Below are 18,037 nucleotides of genomic sequence, written 5' to 3'. Positions count from 1 at the left end.
AGTTCAGATTTTGAAGAACAACTGTATCCAAGACACACCACCTGAAATCTGCCCAAAAGGTAGGAGTGGAGCCTTTGCAAAGCAGTGCCTCCCATGCCAACCCCCTCATATGCTCCAGAAGGATACTATGTTCGATAGTATCGAAAGCCACTGAGAGATCTAAAAGGACCAACAGAGTGACACTCCTGCAATTGGAGATCATCTGTCAGGCCAACCAAGGCAGTCTCCACCCCATAGTCCACCCGAAAGCCAGTTTGAAACAGGTCTAGATAATCAGTTTCCTCCAAGACTGTCTGGGGCTGGGAGGCCACCGCCCTCTCAATTACCTTGCCCAGCCATGTAAGGTTGGAAACAGGCACACCATGTCTTAACTGTGAGGGATCCAATGCAGTCTTCTTCAGAAGAGGTCTAATGATTGCCTCCTTAAGACAAGGAAGCATCCTGCCCTCCCTCAGAGAAGCATTTATAATATCTACCCGGCCTTCTACAACAACCCCCCTGCTAGATAGTAAAAGCCATGCTGGAGAAGGGTCAAGAGAACAGGTGGTAGGCTATTGATATGAACAGACTGGCAGAACCCCTTTTGGAACTGGGGACCGCCCTAAGAAATCAGAAGGAAAGATTGAGACCTGTAAAGGGGACTGTTGTCTTGCAGGAAATGGAAGCCTGACTTTGATTTTTTTGCTCTAGGCCAAGCCAGTGAACATAAATGTTTATTCTTGAGAGGTGAGAAAGAAGGGGAATTTTCCTTCACTCTCCCAGCCTTGAAGCCTGTTTACTGCCTTGCAAAAAGACTTCGGCTGTTCGTTGACTTGCTAAAACCAATCTTGAGAACTAGTTTGACATAGGTCAAGCGTAATCATATCTAGCTGATTTGGGAAATTATAAGAAACCACATATAGATAATAACACCTACGCCATGCTATGGGGCTAATACATTACTAGAACACTGAAACCCCTCTTGCTTATGTAACATTCCTGTCCTTCTAACATATTTCTCTGGGCTGAGGAACATCAACAAAGATCTGAAATGGCTATAAACCAAGGTCGGTTGGACATGAAAAAGTGTCTCTGCCTTGAATCTGATCAAGCAAAGAGCCAAGCCGAGCTCCTGATTGGCTCCTCGCCTGGAGCGGGAGAAGGGTTGGAGTTTGTTTATCAAAGTGGAGACACTCTGAGGAGATGGGGTGATTGTTTTGACTTTGAGAGATGGCAAAATGGTATAAAAAGCTGCAAACAGCCATTTATGAGAGAGGGAATGCATGGGCTTCTTCATGGAAGAGAATACTGCCCAGAGCCATGCCTTCACAAACCAGCCACTTCTGATTAACACACCTGCTTCCTCCGCTTTCCCCTCTTTCTTTCCCCTCTGTCCCGGGATCTTCTCTCTTACCTATCCTGAGCTCCAGCGAAGTCACTGCCGCAGCCATCGTTTGCCAGGTGGCAGGAAACGGCGCCTCTCCCCCTCCTCCTTCCAGTCCCTCTTCCTCCCCCTTCCCAAGCTGCCTTAATGGACATTCCTCTTGCCTGTCTCCCTCCCTCCTTGGAAACTGTACTTTAGCTTTTTTGCTTTCTGCCAACACAGCTTCTGGATTGTTTTGGAACAATCAGGAGATAGCTAAAGGCCTTCAGCTACTTGCTCCCAATGAAAGGAAACTGTTTTAAACTTTTCAGCATTTAGTAGAAGGGTTAGAAAGAAATGCTTTTTCTGTTAAGAGTCAAAGATGCTTTGCACTTATTATTGGTATGGGTTAACTGTAATAGAAATTATAAGACCAAATTAAAGGGGAAACACTGATTGAATTGCCAGGTTGGGGGAACTGTTTCATCTTGTTGCTAAGTAGCAGCAAGCTAGGGCACTCTTTGAACACAGAAACTGAATTCTTCAACTTGCTGATAACACAATTGGCTGTTTCTTGGTGAGGCCAAAACTCTTTCCTAGCTAGCAGCTCTGTATTTTGGCAAAGGGGAAAATGATTTTAGGAATGCTTTTAGCTGTTACTGAACACTACACTACAATCACAGAAAAATGAAATTGATAACTACTTGCTTATATGCCTAATCACCCACACTTGTAATCATTAGCCTTAATAAAACCCATTAAAACTCACAGTTGTGTGTGTGTGTGTGTGTGTGTGATCTTTTCTTCTCTAGAATCGCCCATGAATCTCAGAAAACAAACATTTGAGGCAGCTTGTTGGCTGCATGTGGTAGGATAAGGGGGAGATCAACCACCCCCAATCACTCCCCGCACCCTTATCATATCACTATACCATTGTAATCAGCTTGTCCACATCCTCAGGAGTCACAAACTGAAACTGATCTAGCCTAACCACATAAGAGGAGTTGCTGGACACCTCTGAATCAGACACTGCAGTAATTGTGGGGTCTGAATCCAAGTATGCTCATAGTTTTAGAAATACTCCTTAAAACAAAAACTTTTTAAGATTTGAAAGGTGTGGGGATTAAATGTTCTTGTTTTAAACCCTTCTCTTCCCAGTTGGAATATAGTTTCTGTAAATGTTGACATGGTCCCTCATATGGGAGGCCCAAGAATGCCCTCTCCCTGCTAAATAATAACCTGCTTTAAGAACACAAATAATGAAAAATAACCTAGACTTCTGGGCTGCAGATTTTTCTACAAAATTCCTTCCAGCCAGCTCACTTTACACTACATATGCACATCAGTAAACACAACCATTCAAGGCATTCTCTTGAAAACAAGAAATGGGTAGCATTCCCAATTCAACAGCATCCAGCTCTGCATCCCACAGGCAGTTATTAGACAAGATGCACAATAACAGAGGAACATCCATCATGACACTCCTAGCATTTCCTAGGCCGTACATACATTGGCAATTCTACAGAGCACAAATTGCATCCATTTTTATTTTATTTTTTGCCTTTAAGTGGTGGAGTTTCTATCACATACAGACCATCTACATATATTTTCAAACAATTTCAGTCCAGTAGCTTACTGGACTTAATTTTCAGGAAGCAGAGGGGTTTGGAGGACTATCCATTTTGTGACTGTGCGGGAGGGTTTTGCGCATGATAAAGTATTATTCATTTATCAGTAAGGGAAATCAATTTTGGGTTCCCTTGAGTGGGATTTTTCTGCTTGATTAAAGAAATAAATTAATCTGTAAGAACACTTACAGTAAAAAGAATTTGCCCTCTGCAATGATACGCTGGAAACGACCATCTCAGATGTTAATGAAATTGAGACTTGTGAGGTTGTTATAGAAGACTTCATCTGTTTGAATTATGTAGATACCCAATGTGTCTTTCACTGCATAACACTGCAAGATGGGAATCCTATGCGTGAAGCCAAACTGGCTGAGGAAGTGTCTGTCTTTCCAACCCATAATGTTGTCTGATTGAAGGCTAACAAGAGGTTATGATTCGGTTTTACAGTACTTTGCTCACACTTTGACAGCCCATCTGGAAGGCATCATCATCTCCCTGTCAGTAAACAAATATCTAGCCTTTTAAACTTCACAGCAGTTTGATAAGGTTAAACTAATTGTCTCTATTCCAGCAAAGAGAATTCACAATGCAAGCTTTAAAATTGTGCACAAGGAGACTTGCAGCCACATAGGTCATGAAGTGGAACACCCAACACAGAGAAGCACCTAGCATTACTGAAGTGTTTTGCTGCTGTTATTTTCACACTTTGCCCTTTTACTACAAATTAAAACTGAAGGGTGATTACATCTCCCTTCAATCTACTTTCACAGCATGTATACTTTTCATTTTATTAGCCTCGCTTTTCTATAAAAATTATACTCAAGGTGGCAAAAAAATCCAATAAAAAAGTTAAATACTCAAATTTAAAGTTAAAAACTACATTAAAAATCACTGTCAATATTAAAAGAACAGCATATGCCAATTTTAAAAACAGAACCTAAAAATGCCCACCAGAGAAGTTAGGTTTTAACTGTTCGCTGAAAGGCAAACAGTGATGGCCCACTTGTAAACCTCCCAACACCATTGGGGGAAGTACACATCATTCATGCCCATTTTCCAGGAAAAGGAAAGCAGAAGAGGCCCAGTACAGATTATTTTAGGAGTTTGGGAAGTTTTGTATGGATAGAAGAGATTTTAAAGGTCCAGGATTAAGGCTCCAAAAGGTAAGCACCAGCAGTTTGAACTGGGCTCAAAAACAAACCAGTTCAGCACATACAATAAACATAGTAAAACATAGAGTTTTATGTATATGTACTTCTTAAAACATTTCTTTTGCTTAGAGTTCCAATTAAGAGTTATAAGAACAGTTATATATAAGTTAATAAACCCCAATAAACAAAAAGCAACATTTTAGATTACTGTTCCTCTCTCTTTATCAGACTGCATTAATTTTTTATGATTTCAGCCCTGTCCTAAATTAGTTGCATATGTTTAAAATAAACTCTAGATTTTACATGCATAGACACATCTGATGAACATCTATGCAAGGGCTTCAAAATTATCATGAATGAATATTAATGAACAAGTTAAATCTAACTATGGTTTCTCATCTAGATACAACAATTTATAAAAGGTTAGGTTAAAATTCCAGCATTTATTTTTACAGCACACATTTTATGGCACAAGATTTTGCAAAATTGTATACTAGTCTGCTTTGGGGGATGAATCCGCACTTCACTCCTTCCTAGTCCCTGGGGGCGTGGCTGTTTACAGTGCCAGAGGCATCTTTCTACACCATGCCAGCTAGTCAGGTGAGTTCTTACCCACTCACAGATGGCTCCAAGAGCTGACAACTGGCCATGTATATTTCTTAGGCATTGCTCAGTCCAAGTAAGCACCTGAAAATCCTGAACCTGTAGTATGCACACAGACATTCTATTATGAACACAATGTGCTCATAATATAATGGTGAGGTGGGTGTTCCCGTGCTCATCTGTCCACAGGCAGTAGTCACACATTTCTTCTCCTTCAAAAAATGGTGAAAAGATTTTGAAATGCATCACTTTGTGTGTATGGGTATCAGTGTAAATGTGGTAGAAAAGACACCCGACCACTCTTGTCCAGCTTCAGGTGCACATGGATCTCAATATAGTAGTAATGTTATAAGTATGTATAACCATTAATGATGGATGTTGACAACGATTCAATATTTTATAAGAAAAATTTTCCTTCGGACACTCATAGAGTTATTTGAAGAGGAGTGGAACTCTGATTTTTCTCTCTCCTTCCACTACACAACCAGTTGTTTTTATACTGTTGCACATACTGTCACTTTTAATTGGCCTCTCTGTGCATGGAGGAGAGCTTTTCTGCACATTATAATTAGATTCTTCTGCTTCAGTTGGGGATAGTAAAGTGGTACCCAGAGTAGACAAATAGCAGGTTAAATTCTAAGAGGCCAGAGGCCACTTAAGTGTTTAAGAGGTTATAACATTTTTCATTAAAACATGCAGAAAAGAATTACAAATCACAAAGAGCACAAGTAAGGATTCAAGGCAAAATATGGCTGTTAAAGGCAAGTGCTGTAGCTATTATTGCTCCTTGTTTATTTACAACACCCAAGTAAAATGATCTAAATCAGATATACATGTGATGACATGCCTTATCATTTCCTGTAACAGATTATAGGTTTGTCGGAAAGCAAGTTACAGTATATATCACAATTTCCCCCCTTTCTTTCTCACCCCCTCCTATCCTTCTAGTTTTGAGCAAGATACAACTACTCATTTTGTACATACATCAGAGGAGGGTTAACTTCAGTGTTTTGACTCCAACTAAGGAACACAACTAAGAAAACATAACTGGCCCATTATATTTTTATAGGTGTACAGTAGACCAGTTGTGTGCATGAATTAGATTTTGCAATTCAATTTGAGGTCAAATCAAATTGCATAATCCTTGAATTGATTAGTCAAAAGCAGCCGTCTTGGCCAGCTGTCTTGATGAATTAACCTCATATCACTCAAATCTATCAAGTACCATTTTGAGGCCTGTTTTTCTAAGGAGAGTGAGAAAAATGGGCCTCAAAATGGCATTGTTTTTCCAGAGAGAGCTGGTTTGCCAACTGGGGTCAGTCCTCTGCTCTGGGATTGGTGCATTAATCCAAGGCAGGCTGACACACTAAATCTAGAGCAGAGGGCTGGTCTATCCACTGACCCCAATTGGTAGACCAGCTCTCCTTGGAAAAAACAGCACCATTTTGAGGCCCATTTTCCCAGCTCCTCAGAAAAACGGGCTTTAAAAGGGTGCTCAAAACACTTGAATCTATTCAAGTTGAATTGTGTGTGATTCTATTCGACCTTGAATCAGACCCTTGTTTTTAAGAGTGATTTGATGTCGAATCATTTGAATTGCCCCCATTTGACTTGAATCGATTCAAGGTTGAATCAATCTGCACATCTCTACAAAAGACTGAGTGTTAATGAAAATTCATTGCTAAAGGATAGTAAACGCCAGAACTATTTGCTATATTTTAGTTTCTCAAATAAACTTAGAGTGCCATCTTAACTATATATCCATGGTCACAAATGTATAGAGGTGTTCTTTGAAGGTCAAACCTTTCAGTATATACGCTGGCCACAATTTTAGTTAGACTTTTAATCTTGTTCAAATTTTGCAGATAATGCACTTTGTGAATTACAAGGTTATTAAAAAAAACTCTGTGCAAATAACCTTTCTGTTCTCTCTCTCTATCATATAGTTATACTGCCTGATATGTACTTCTCTAGGTGGTGCACAAAATGTAAAACCATATTAGGGATGTGCCCGAAGTTGCTTCAGCATTGGCAGGGGTAGTTCTTTAAGGGCATGGGAGGGTGCACTCACACCTCCCGCCACATTTCCCCTGCTGGCGCTCTGTTATTTTCAAGCCCATCGGGGTGGCAGTGTTCCTCCCTGCTGCCCCGTTGTCCTCATCGGCCAGAAGTGTCCAGAATACTGATCGCACATGTGCCCGTTGCGTGCCTGCACATACACAGCAGACAGGCGCGTGCACACATATGACAGGTGCAGGCACGATCAGTACTTCCGGCCACTTCCGGCCTATGAGGACAACAGGGCGGCAGGGAGGAACGCTGCCGCCTCGAGCGGCTTGAAAATAACAGAGGTCCGGCAGGGAAAATGTGACAGGAGGGGTGACTACACCCTCCCCTCCAAGAACTACCCCCGCCAATGCAAAGCTCCAAAATGGCGAGAGCCGAGCCAAAATAACAGAGCCGAAATGTTTTGGAAGCCTTTATACTGGCTTCCGGAACATTTCCGGCTCAAGCCTAAACCATATAAAAAGTCACAGATTAAAAACAATCATGATTGTATCATAACTGAATTTGTTAGTAATAACCTTGATTGGTGGGCTCCCCTCCTTGCTTCTCTTTTTACTTACATAGATGCTTTGGCTAGAATCCTGGAGGACTGGGGTGTTTCAATAATAGTACCACTTTACAAGAAAGGATTAAGGGAGGATCCAAATAATTACCGACCAATTAGTCTTCTTAGCATTGCAGCAAGTTATATGCCAGGCATCTTTTGAGGAAACTCCAGGATTGCTTGGTTGATCAGTGTATCCTAATCGCTGGGCAAGCAGGGTTTCAAGAAGGCTTCTCTACAACTCATCAAGTATTTATATTGCAATTTTTGGCTGAAAACCTTTAGACCTAAATCGTCCCTGTTTATTGCTTTTATAGACTTCAAGGCAGTGTTTGATTCCATATCTAGGGACAAACTCTAGCTGAAGTTAAAGGAATCATCTATAGACCACCGTTTACTTTTATTAATTTACAATTTCCATTGTAATACCCATCTCAGAGTATAATGCTCTAGAAAAGGGCACCTCTCGCCTGAGATTCCTACCTATAAAGGAGTTTGGCGAGGATGCATCCTTGCCCCAATCTTGTTTAATTTTTACATAAACACAATAGTTTAACATTTTAATGATTTGGATTTGCACACACACCCTCAAACTTGTTTGCAGACCTGTTTCATTATTGCTCTATGTGGATGATATTGCCCTTTTATCTCAAAGCTCCTTGAGTAAGTTCTGAGAAGGAGGCTTTAGAGATCAATTATTCCAAGACCAAGATAATGGTGTTTTCAAAGCACCCCAAAATCTTTAAATGGACAATAAACGGCCATAGTATTGAACAGGTTAAGGTTTTTAAGTATTTGGAGGTAGTATTCCACCAAACTGGAACACGTAAAGCCCATCTTGATTATATTTCACAAGGTGCTCAACAGACGGCAAATGTGATTAAGTCCTTCTATTACTCTAGGGGTGCCTTTTTCGTACCAGCAGCTATAAAATTGTTGAAGGCCAAGATATATCCCCAAATTCTTTATGAGGCACAGATCGGTCCTCTGGAAAATTTCTCTCAGCTTGAAACAGTACAAACTAAATTCCTGAGGGCTATTTTTCAGGTACCCAGGGATACAGCAAATGCCATCCTTCGTAGGGAAGCAGGGGTCACCAGTCTGAAAGCAAAAGTATGGTTTTGCATAATTAAATTTTGGTTAAGCCTGGTCTTCTTTCAGGCTGGTCTTGCCCCTTTAGTGTTATCAGACAGTTTCGTTTCCAAATGGAAATCAGCTCTGAAATTAAAATTGCGTCACTTGGGCATGTCTCAAGAAGATCTTATTGGGCGAGGATTAGAGCAGGCGCTTTGCTTTGTGAAGCAACGGCTCCGAGATATAGATTTGCAGGAGGAGTCCGCACGGCTACCCAAGGGTTCTCAAACTTTTAACTATAAACCAGCTGAATATTTAGAGCAGATCTTGGTACCAAAATTTAGGAGATTTCTGACACTCACATGATTGAACGTTCTCCCTTCTGTAGTACTTGATCGTAAATTCAAACAACTTCTTTATGATCAGCGTTGTCCCTGAGGCTCAGGGGATATAGAGTCTATAACCCATGTTATCCTTTATTGCCAGTTTTATAAGGACGCTTGCACCAAATTTATCGCTCCTATTTTAGCCATTTATCCTGGTCACACAGACCAATTTTATTTGGAAATTACGCTGGCCAATTTTAAACCTGTAATTTCAGATGGGAGGAGAGCTGGTCTTGTGGTAGCAAGCATGACTTGTCCCCATAGCTAAGCAGAGTCTGCCCTGGTTGCATCTGAATGGGAGACTTGATGTGTGAACACTGCAAGATATTCCCCTCAGGGGATGAAGCCACTCTGGGAAGAGCAGAAGGTTTCAAGTTCCCTCCCTGGCTTCTCCAAGATAGGGCTGAGAGAGATTCCTGCCTGCAACCTTGGAGAAGCCACTGCCAGTCTGTGAAGACAATACTGAGCTAGATAGACCAATGGTCTGACTCAGTATATGGCAGTCTCCTATGTTTCCTGTGTGGCAAAGTTCTGTTTTGTGGCATCGAAGCTCCATAAAAACTGTATTAGTAATTTGAACAGTTTGTGATTTTGTAAACTTTTGAAATTCTTGAATTTTCTTATTAATGCTATTAATTGTTATTGTTTGTTAATCTGGTCTGTGACTGCAATAAACATACTACTACTACTACTAATCACATAAAACACTTATTAAAAGAAATTATTAAAATTAATTCTAATTAAAAGCCTGTGAGAGCAGGTGAGTCTTGAGGGTCTTCCTGAAAACGGAGAAGGAGATACTTTTATTTCAGCAGGGAGCATATTCCAAAACCCTGCAGCAGCCACAGAGAAAGCCATTCTTATGAAATGTTTGTTTCATAAGGACACAAGAACAGCCCTGCTGGAACAGGCCCAAGGCCTACCTAGTCCAGCATCCTGTTTCACACAGTGGCCCACCAGATGCCTTCGACAAACCCACAGGCAAGAGCTGAGGGCATGCTCTTTTTCCTGTTGTTGCTCCCCTGCAACTGGTATGTAGAGGCATTGTGTCACTTAGGCTGGAGGTGGCCTATAGCCCTCAAACTAGTAGCCATTGGTAGACTTGTCCTCTACGAATTTATGTAACCTGTTCTTAAAGCCATCCTGGCTGGTGGCTCTACCACATCTTATGGCAGAGCATTCCATAGGATAATTATGCGTTGTGTTAAAAAATACTTCCTTTTGTCAGTCCTGAATTTCTTAGCAATCATGGGATGACCCCTCGTTCTACTGTTATGTGGGAGGGAGGGGAAAAAAATATCTCCACTCCATGCATAATTTTATACACCTCAGCTGCCTTTTTTCTAAAATAAAAAGCCCAAGTGTTGTAGCCTTGCTTCGTAAGGAAGGTGCTCTAGGTCCCCGTTAATCCTGGTTGTCCTCTTCTGCACCTTTTCCAGTTCTACAATGTCCTTCTAACAATATGGTGGCCAGAACTGTATACAGTACTCCAAATGTGGCCACACCATAAATTTGCATAAGGGAATTATGATATTAGCAGTTTATTTTCAATCCCTTTCCTAATGATTCCAAGCATGGAATTGGCCTTTTTCATAGCTACTGCATATTGAGTTGACACTTCCAATGAGCTCTCCACCAGGACCCCAAGATCCCTCTCCTGATTGGTCACCAACAGCCCAGACCCCATCAGCGTATATGTAAAGATGGTATTTTTTGCCCCAATATTCATCACTTTATACTTTACACATTGAACTGTATTTGCCATTTTGTTGCCCACTCCCCCAAAGGGGATTCCTCATGTATGAACAAAAATGTCCCTCCTTATTTTTATTTGTTTATTTATTAATAATTCATAAATCAATAAGTAAATACATGAAGAGAGCATTCCTGGCTGAGAGAAGAAAACAGGGAAGCCCCTACATATATCAACTTTAACATTTACACCCAAAGACATCTCTGTTACACATATATGCAGAGGTTTTATAAGAAAGGGGATGCTCTGCCTATGCAACAATAGTTCTGCTCATGTACAAAGACAATCCTTTTCTTCCTTTTTGAATAAAACATGACACCTTGTATATGAGGCTTTTTTCCAAATAATTTTCTGAAAAATCCACTCACCCATCCAAAACCAGAGATGTCTATATGTGCGAACTTCAGAGTTTATGTTTTTGTCCAGAATGTATGAAACTTCATCTTGGTTCCATGTTACATTTTTCAGATGTGGAGACCAAAGTGCTCTGCATTCTAACAGGAATCGCCCAATTCAAGTTTGCTTTCTGTCATCCCTTTCAAGTCATACTAAAGCCTCAAAGCAGGACATAAAGCAGATTCAAGAAGACCTGCCCTCATCCCTAGGATCTCAAGAGACTATAATGGAATACTTGTAAGACAGAGTCAGGAAAACTTGAGCCCCAGGGAGTTAGAGGAGAAAACATGGCCTGCAAAGTGTGGCCTGCCATTTGGCCCAAGACTCCCCACCCCTTTGCACAACATATTACTTTCCAACTCAACAACATTCTCCTAAAGTGAATAATAGGAAAAGGGTTCTCTATTGCCATCACCAGCATAAACAACAAAATAGGCTGTATATAGTTTCATGCACATGCCAAGATGCAGGGGAATAGCAGTGAACAAATAAGCTGGCTAAAGGAAGAGCTCTCTTGGTCAGATTCACTGTCCAAGAAAGCTCTTGGTTATTGATTTATCCTACACTAGTCCAATTGTCATTCAGTGAGAGAGAACAAAATCTGCCTTCAACTCAGCTTGTGCAAGAGTGAATTAGATGGTGAAATCAATGTTGAGCAAGTCTAGTCCTGGTTGAGTTCAGAATTACTTGCTGACCAGACTGAGATCCAGATCTATTTTACAAAAGCAGAAGGCATTTCACAAGCTCAAAGTTCAATTCCTCAATGCATTGGGGGAAACAAGAAGTTACTTGACTAACTTTGAGGATCTTTCGAGAAAATGACTATCAGAAGGCCAAGAACTAGTAGCATGGACCTTAGACAGTTATATATATCCTTTTAATTCAGATTAGGACACCACAGCATCATAGGCCATAGTGACTCACAGAAGCATCATAGGCCTTAGTGACTCAAAACCTATTAGTAAACAAATCCTTAAAAGAGGCGGAACAATTATTAAAATAGGTTCTAAAGCAGTTCAAAGGAAATAAAGAAGATCAAGTTCTCAAACCATACAGCAGGCTTAAAAAGTAGTAAGAAGAGCAACCTACTATGCCTAGAAATAGTGGGCCATTTCAAGTTAAGACCCGGATGGAGTAAGAGCCACCATAATAGATGTGAAAGTCATTCATATGACTGTTTGGGCTGGGGCTGGGAAAAGGCAGATCACAGCTTACCTCTTCCCCATTACCAGTGCTCATTCCTCAGTGCAACTGCTTATGCGCCCACACAAAGAGTGGTGAGCCAGTGCTGAGGCCGGAGGAAAGAGCGTCACAGTCTCCAGGAATATCACAATGAACCACGTGAGCAGCATGGCACATTGTGGCTATTCTAGATGCTGGGATGGTCTTTCCCCCAGCCCAAACGGGCTGCCAGCAGTCTGTGCTGCCAAACAACTGGACAGATAACCTAGGCTATCCAGTGACGGAGCGCCAGGATGGGTCCTGATCCCAGCACTCCATACAACCAGCCCTACCCTGGTAGGGCTGTGCAGGGCCCGGATAGCGCTGGTCGTGTAAACTGCCTTGTGTTGTGGTTAGTGCTGAACAACTGTTTCTGTAGCAGAAACAATTTTCAATTGTTGCATCAATAATGTATAAAACCACCAATTATAGAGGTTCTTTGGATCATGTAGTTACTTCCTTCACCAACATCATTACCATGACTGGATGCAGATGCTGTTGTAGGAATTAGTCATGTAATCCCAGTAACCTACAAAACGAGCATTTTGTAGGTTGTCAGTGCAACATTGAGATCAACCAAGGAGAAGTTTTTCCAGTGTCAGGTACTCTGAATCAGTGGTGTATCAACTGGGCCTCAGTTCTCCCAAAGTACAGTCTCATTTCTAGCGGGTTCCATTTTGTATAGCATTTTGTTTCTCTTTCTCTCTCAATACTACAGGTAAGTCTGAAAGGATCACAGCTGAAGAAAAACTGCCACTATTGTTCTCTAAATCATGATTTCTTGCTTATCTCACCCTAACTCCCAGAAGACAAGACTCATATATGGCAACTTCACAGATGATTTATGAAAGCTTTCACCTAGGAATATTAAATTCATTATCTATTGCTCTATTTTTTCCAGTGTCAATTATACCACTTATCACAAAATTAAACCTTTTGTATTAAGATAATGGGTTTGATGTCAATGGGGGGGGGGACAATAATTGCTACTCTTCACATTTTTTTTAACAGAAAGAATTATCAGTGTCTGTGAGTTGCTAGTAATCTGCAGGGCAATTCTTCTTTTCTTTCTAATGGTCTGTTTTCCTAGAGGCAAAGTTCGTGAAAGAAAGTCAGAACAAAGTACTCTACTACTTTCTTTCCCCTGTTGCGTTATTCAGCTGAAGGTCTTAATCAAAAGCTACTCACTTTTAGGACTTATATACAATACTATATTCCACTGAAGGTCTGGTCCAGGACTACACTTAATATTCAGGCTGTAACTAGCTGTTCCAAACAAAACTAAATAGCAGCAGCAGCAACACATCCTTCTAGATATTCCTTGGGGTCCCCTAAAAAGTATTTACAAGTCCCAGATTTGATCTATATAGTTGACAGCAGAAAAGTTAGCATTCTTCCCCAAATCCCTTTATATCAGGTATAAAATCAGCATATCCCCAAGGTCAGATCACCTTGAGGATACTCCCTTGCATTTAAGAATATTAATAAACATGTTAATGAGAAGTTGAGTCAAAAGATTAAGGAATACTGAAAATATCATTTTATGGTATCCTTCAATTCTAAAATAGATGCAATGACTGTAATACCCATGGCTGTGCTAAAAGGTTAAAATTCTGTACTAAGCAAAGACCAATTCCATGTGCTATACAGCTTATACAAATTAATGAGATGTGCATACATGTGTTTAATTCCTTATACTGCTGCTAATCATAAGAAAAAAACATTAAGCAGAATACTGAATCCTTACCCTAACCATATGTTTTTCTGTCTATCACACCATTACAAAATTAGTCTAAGATTCAAGCATTGCTAGCATTCTTGAAATCTGTCTTGCCAGTCTTAAAAGCTAAACAATTTGCACTTTTAAACAGTGAAAATATCTTCTCTTAAATAACTGTTCTACTTAGGTTGTTGAATTCTGCATGAAACGGCATCTGTGTGTGGCATAGATATTAAATTTAATTAATTAATTAATTAATTAATTAATTAATTTAATTTCTATGCAACCCGGAGAGACCATATTTTTCCTGTTTTGAAACAGTTACGCTGGCTGCCGATATGTTTCCGGGCAAAATACAAAGTGCTGGTTATTACCTTTAAAGCCCTGAACAGCTTGGGTCCAAGATATCTTAGAGAGCGCCTTCTTCTGGGTGATCCCCACCGCACATTAAGGTCATCTGAGGAGGTCCGTCTCCAGTTACCACCGGTTCGTTTGGTGGCGACTCAGAGACGGGCCTTTGGTTTTTAATTAGTTTTAATTGTTTTAATGCTAACCTGGTTTTCAGGGTTTTAATTGTTCTGATAGTTTGTTTTTTAAAGATGTTTTAATTGTTATATTTATATTTGTTTTAATTGTTATTGGTTTTAATGGTTTCTGTTTTAGTTGTAAAACAATTAAATCCTGAGCCATTTTGGAAGGGCGGTATAAAAATTGAATAAATAAATAAATAATAAAGTATACGACACTATCCAAAGGCTCTGGGCAGTATACAACAAAAAAACCCCAAAAAACCCCAATCATTTTTTAAAAATTGGCTTAAGACAATATAAAAACAATTAAAGACCATTTAAAAACAGTTAAAAACATTTAAGAGCAATTTTTGGGGAAGTTTACAAATATGTCAAATAAAAAATAAAAATATATTTTTAAAAAAACTTGGAAGGCCAGACCAAACAAATAAGTTTTAAGGGCTCTCTTGGAGGCCAAAAATGAACCGAAGCTGCGGAGTTCTGCCAGGAGTGCATTCCACAGCCCAGGAGCAGCTACAAAGAAGGCCTGGTTCCGAGTCGCCACCAGATATGCCAGTAGCAACTGGAGACAGTGGCAACTGGAGACTGTATTAATCCGAATCAATGACAATTCTAAATTTAAGTTGACCCCTTAAAAAGTAGAGGTTAAATACAGGTCATACCTGTATTTACTCAAAAGGAAGAGGACTCTGAGTTTAAGACAACCTCCTGATTTCTAATATCCAAAAACTTGGAAAGAAAGTTTTGGATTCAGTAGTTTTCACAACACTGCTTATACCAAGCTAACTTGCTATTTATCGTGCTCTTTATCTGGCACAAAAGGCCTGAGGCAAATAGCACATTTGGAGATTTTCGTTCCTGAGGCAAATAGCACATTTGGAGATTTGGTTGCTATAACAGAACAATAGGAAAGGGTTACCCTCTCCCCCATATTCTGTGGTCCCAGCTTGGTCCCTCTCACATAGCTGCTGTTTACACTGTAGCACATAGCCCCACTATGTTTTCAGTGTAATGTGTACTGGAGCTAGAATAGCATGGAGCTGCTTGGTATGCATGCCAAATTAGTGTCCATTATCAATCATTCATGAATGCCCACATGGTTACTTTTTCATGGGACACTCCGCTGAAAATAATTTCAAGCCACAAACATCTGCATCTTTGCTATCTCCAGTGAAGCCTAAGAGAAATGCAATTGAGTGTAACAAGGAACTCCAAGTATTTCAACAAAAGTACACGAACCAAAGCTATATTTTTCTGAAAAACCAATCAATCAAGTTGTTCTTTCAATTTCATTCTGTCCCCAAGCTGTATCTTTTTTCTGTAAAAGAAAGAGAAAAATACAACAACCACCCAAACATAGACAATTTCCAACCTACGAAGAAACATCTAATTTTCCTGTAACAGAAGTCCTACCATTGTCAAGGTTTACTGTGTTTGAGTCATCCGTAGATGTCAAGCACATATTTTTAGCAGAGTACTTGAAGTAATCTGTCCTCCTGCAAATCCATTTGCCAGGTGCCTCAGAAAATAGATTTCCTCAGTGATCTTTTGAAAGGCTATTTCTTTCTACGCACGACACCCTTATTCTGAGCTACACATTAATCTGCCAACACTAGATTGATTGTGAAAAAATTAGATGCTTGGCTTTAGCGTGTTGGGATTTGCTTCTTTTTGCCTCAGATATGGAGGGGAAAGATCCAGCACAGGTCACTGATTATACTTTGCAGCAATTTATTGTATAGGTCAGGTCTAAAAAACTGTCTTTGAAGAAGCTCTTTGTAGCTCATTACAGCATTACTAAAGGGAGTTAGGAAGTTCAAAGCTTTTTTTTCTAATCAAGCAAAGATTCAGTTTGTTTTTCTGTTATTGCAAATACCAAACAATTGATTGAACACACGTGTCACTGTTAACAAATTGAAATGCCAAACATATATCTGCAATATATGTAGTACAAAACATATGACTTAGGCTGTGGTTCAGGAATTGGAAGCCCAGCACGAATAACTCATTAATGAGTCACTAAAGTGGCCCAAAATCCACATTTCCTGGGATTCCTCCAGGCTTGGCTTTCTATTTTAGCATACATTATGCATCAAGGAGAGGGCTAAAAGTCAATAATAGTTGACATTTTATTAATTATATATTATTAGTAGTAATTATTATTAATAAATATTAAATTGATATTTAGCCCTTGCAAAGATATTTGAATCTTCCTAGTCTTTCAATTTTGCAAAATTATCAGCCAAAAAAATAAAAAAATAAAGAACTTATTGTTTCCCACATATGACTGAGTATGGATTCTCCAATAAAGATATCCACTGCAGGGAAGGAATATATATTAAAGCTTTATCCATCTTCTGGAAGGCATGAGCATCTATGAGCTAGGTTGTGGGTGCCCATATTTTTAATAGCATGTTCCTAGTTACTGGGAAATAATAAGTGGACATGCCCACCCATTTTAAGGCTAATCCTATCACCACCTGCCCCATCTCCTGATTTGTTCAGAACAACCAGTAAATGCGGTTTTCTGATAAAAGAATATTGCCATTCATGGTAAAAAATTTCAAGGACTTTCTAGATTAAAATAAAATAGCACCCAGGAATCATAGACCCTGGCAAAGTTCCCTATTGCATATGAATATGGGCAAAACTACATGTTATACAAACACACATATTCCTGCTGGGTTAGTGCAAGTACAGGTGCTGGGAAAGCATTTGCTGGATAGGATTAGCAAATAAGAGTACACTGCTAAAGTCTTGCCAATGATCCACAGCAAGTGTCTTTTCCCCTCAGCATTTTCCCCTTTCCAGAACTGAGCATCTTCCAGTCTTAGAGCCTGGGGGTGTGGTGGGAAAGGGAAGCAGCAAAAAACAAACCCAACTCCCAAACACTCAGCCAGGGAAGCATGTGCAGGAGAAACTAAGTGGATTGCAGGGAGGTCCACAGATTTTATTTGGCAAAACGTAATTCGTGAACCCTCATCCTGTATAATTGCACTTTACAGTTAAGATGGTAGGTAGTTCTTATCGAAAGTTCTTCTTGCCAGTTTAGTGTTGACATTTTCTTGAACTTTGTATACTTGTTTGATCTTAGAGGTTTTTTTTTTTTTTAGTACATTACTAACCTACCAGTGTGCCAAGGGAAAAGCAGCACTATAAGCCACTCTTTGACCTCAACATGTTGACTGGCTTTTCTCCACAGAACCACATGTGGAAGAGCCATTTAACACTCAGAGGTCAGACGCAAGGCCAGTAGACATGATGTCCCTTCCCTCCTTGCATGCATTGACAGTCCACAGAGCAGTCATATGTACAGGGTGATGACTAATGACTTTATAGTTACGCCACTGTAAAAATGAAGCATTTAAAAAAATTACAAATATGTTCCAAATGAATGCAGACATCTAACACTGGTTCTCTTGTCTTCACGATCTATTTTATCACTAATAGAGTAACAGCCAGAAAAGTAGGGACTGCAGTACAGGAAGGGGTGGCAAAGGAGCTGGGGAATTTTAGAAATTGGCAGGTGTGCTAGAGAACCATAGTTCTTAGACAAGGATGTGCACAAAACTGGTTTGGCCTAGGGGTGTGTCCGAACCGGTCCGGCGGCCATTCTATAGAA

General features: G+C 40.0%; 1 protein-coding gene across 2 annotated transcripts in view; it reads right to left on the bottom strand.

Moving 5' to 3' along the window:
* Positions 1-18,037, bottom strand: part of GPR39 (G protein-coupled receptor 39) — a 322,728-nt gene that overhangs the window by 207,060 nt on the left and 97,631 nt on the right. The gene's annotated exons all lie outside the window — the stretch shown is intronic.

The sequence above is a fragment of the Hemicordylus capensis genome, chromosome 1, assembly GCF_027244095.1.
Source record: "Hemicordylus capensis ecotype Gifberg chromosome 1, rHemCap1.1.pri, whole genome shotgun sequence".
NCBI classification, from domain to species: Eukaryota; Metazoa; Chordata; class Lepidosauria; order Squamata; family Cordylidae; genus Hemicordylus; species Hemicordylus capensis.
This window is presented reverse-complemented; position numbering and strand designations above follow the sequence as displayed.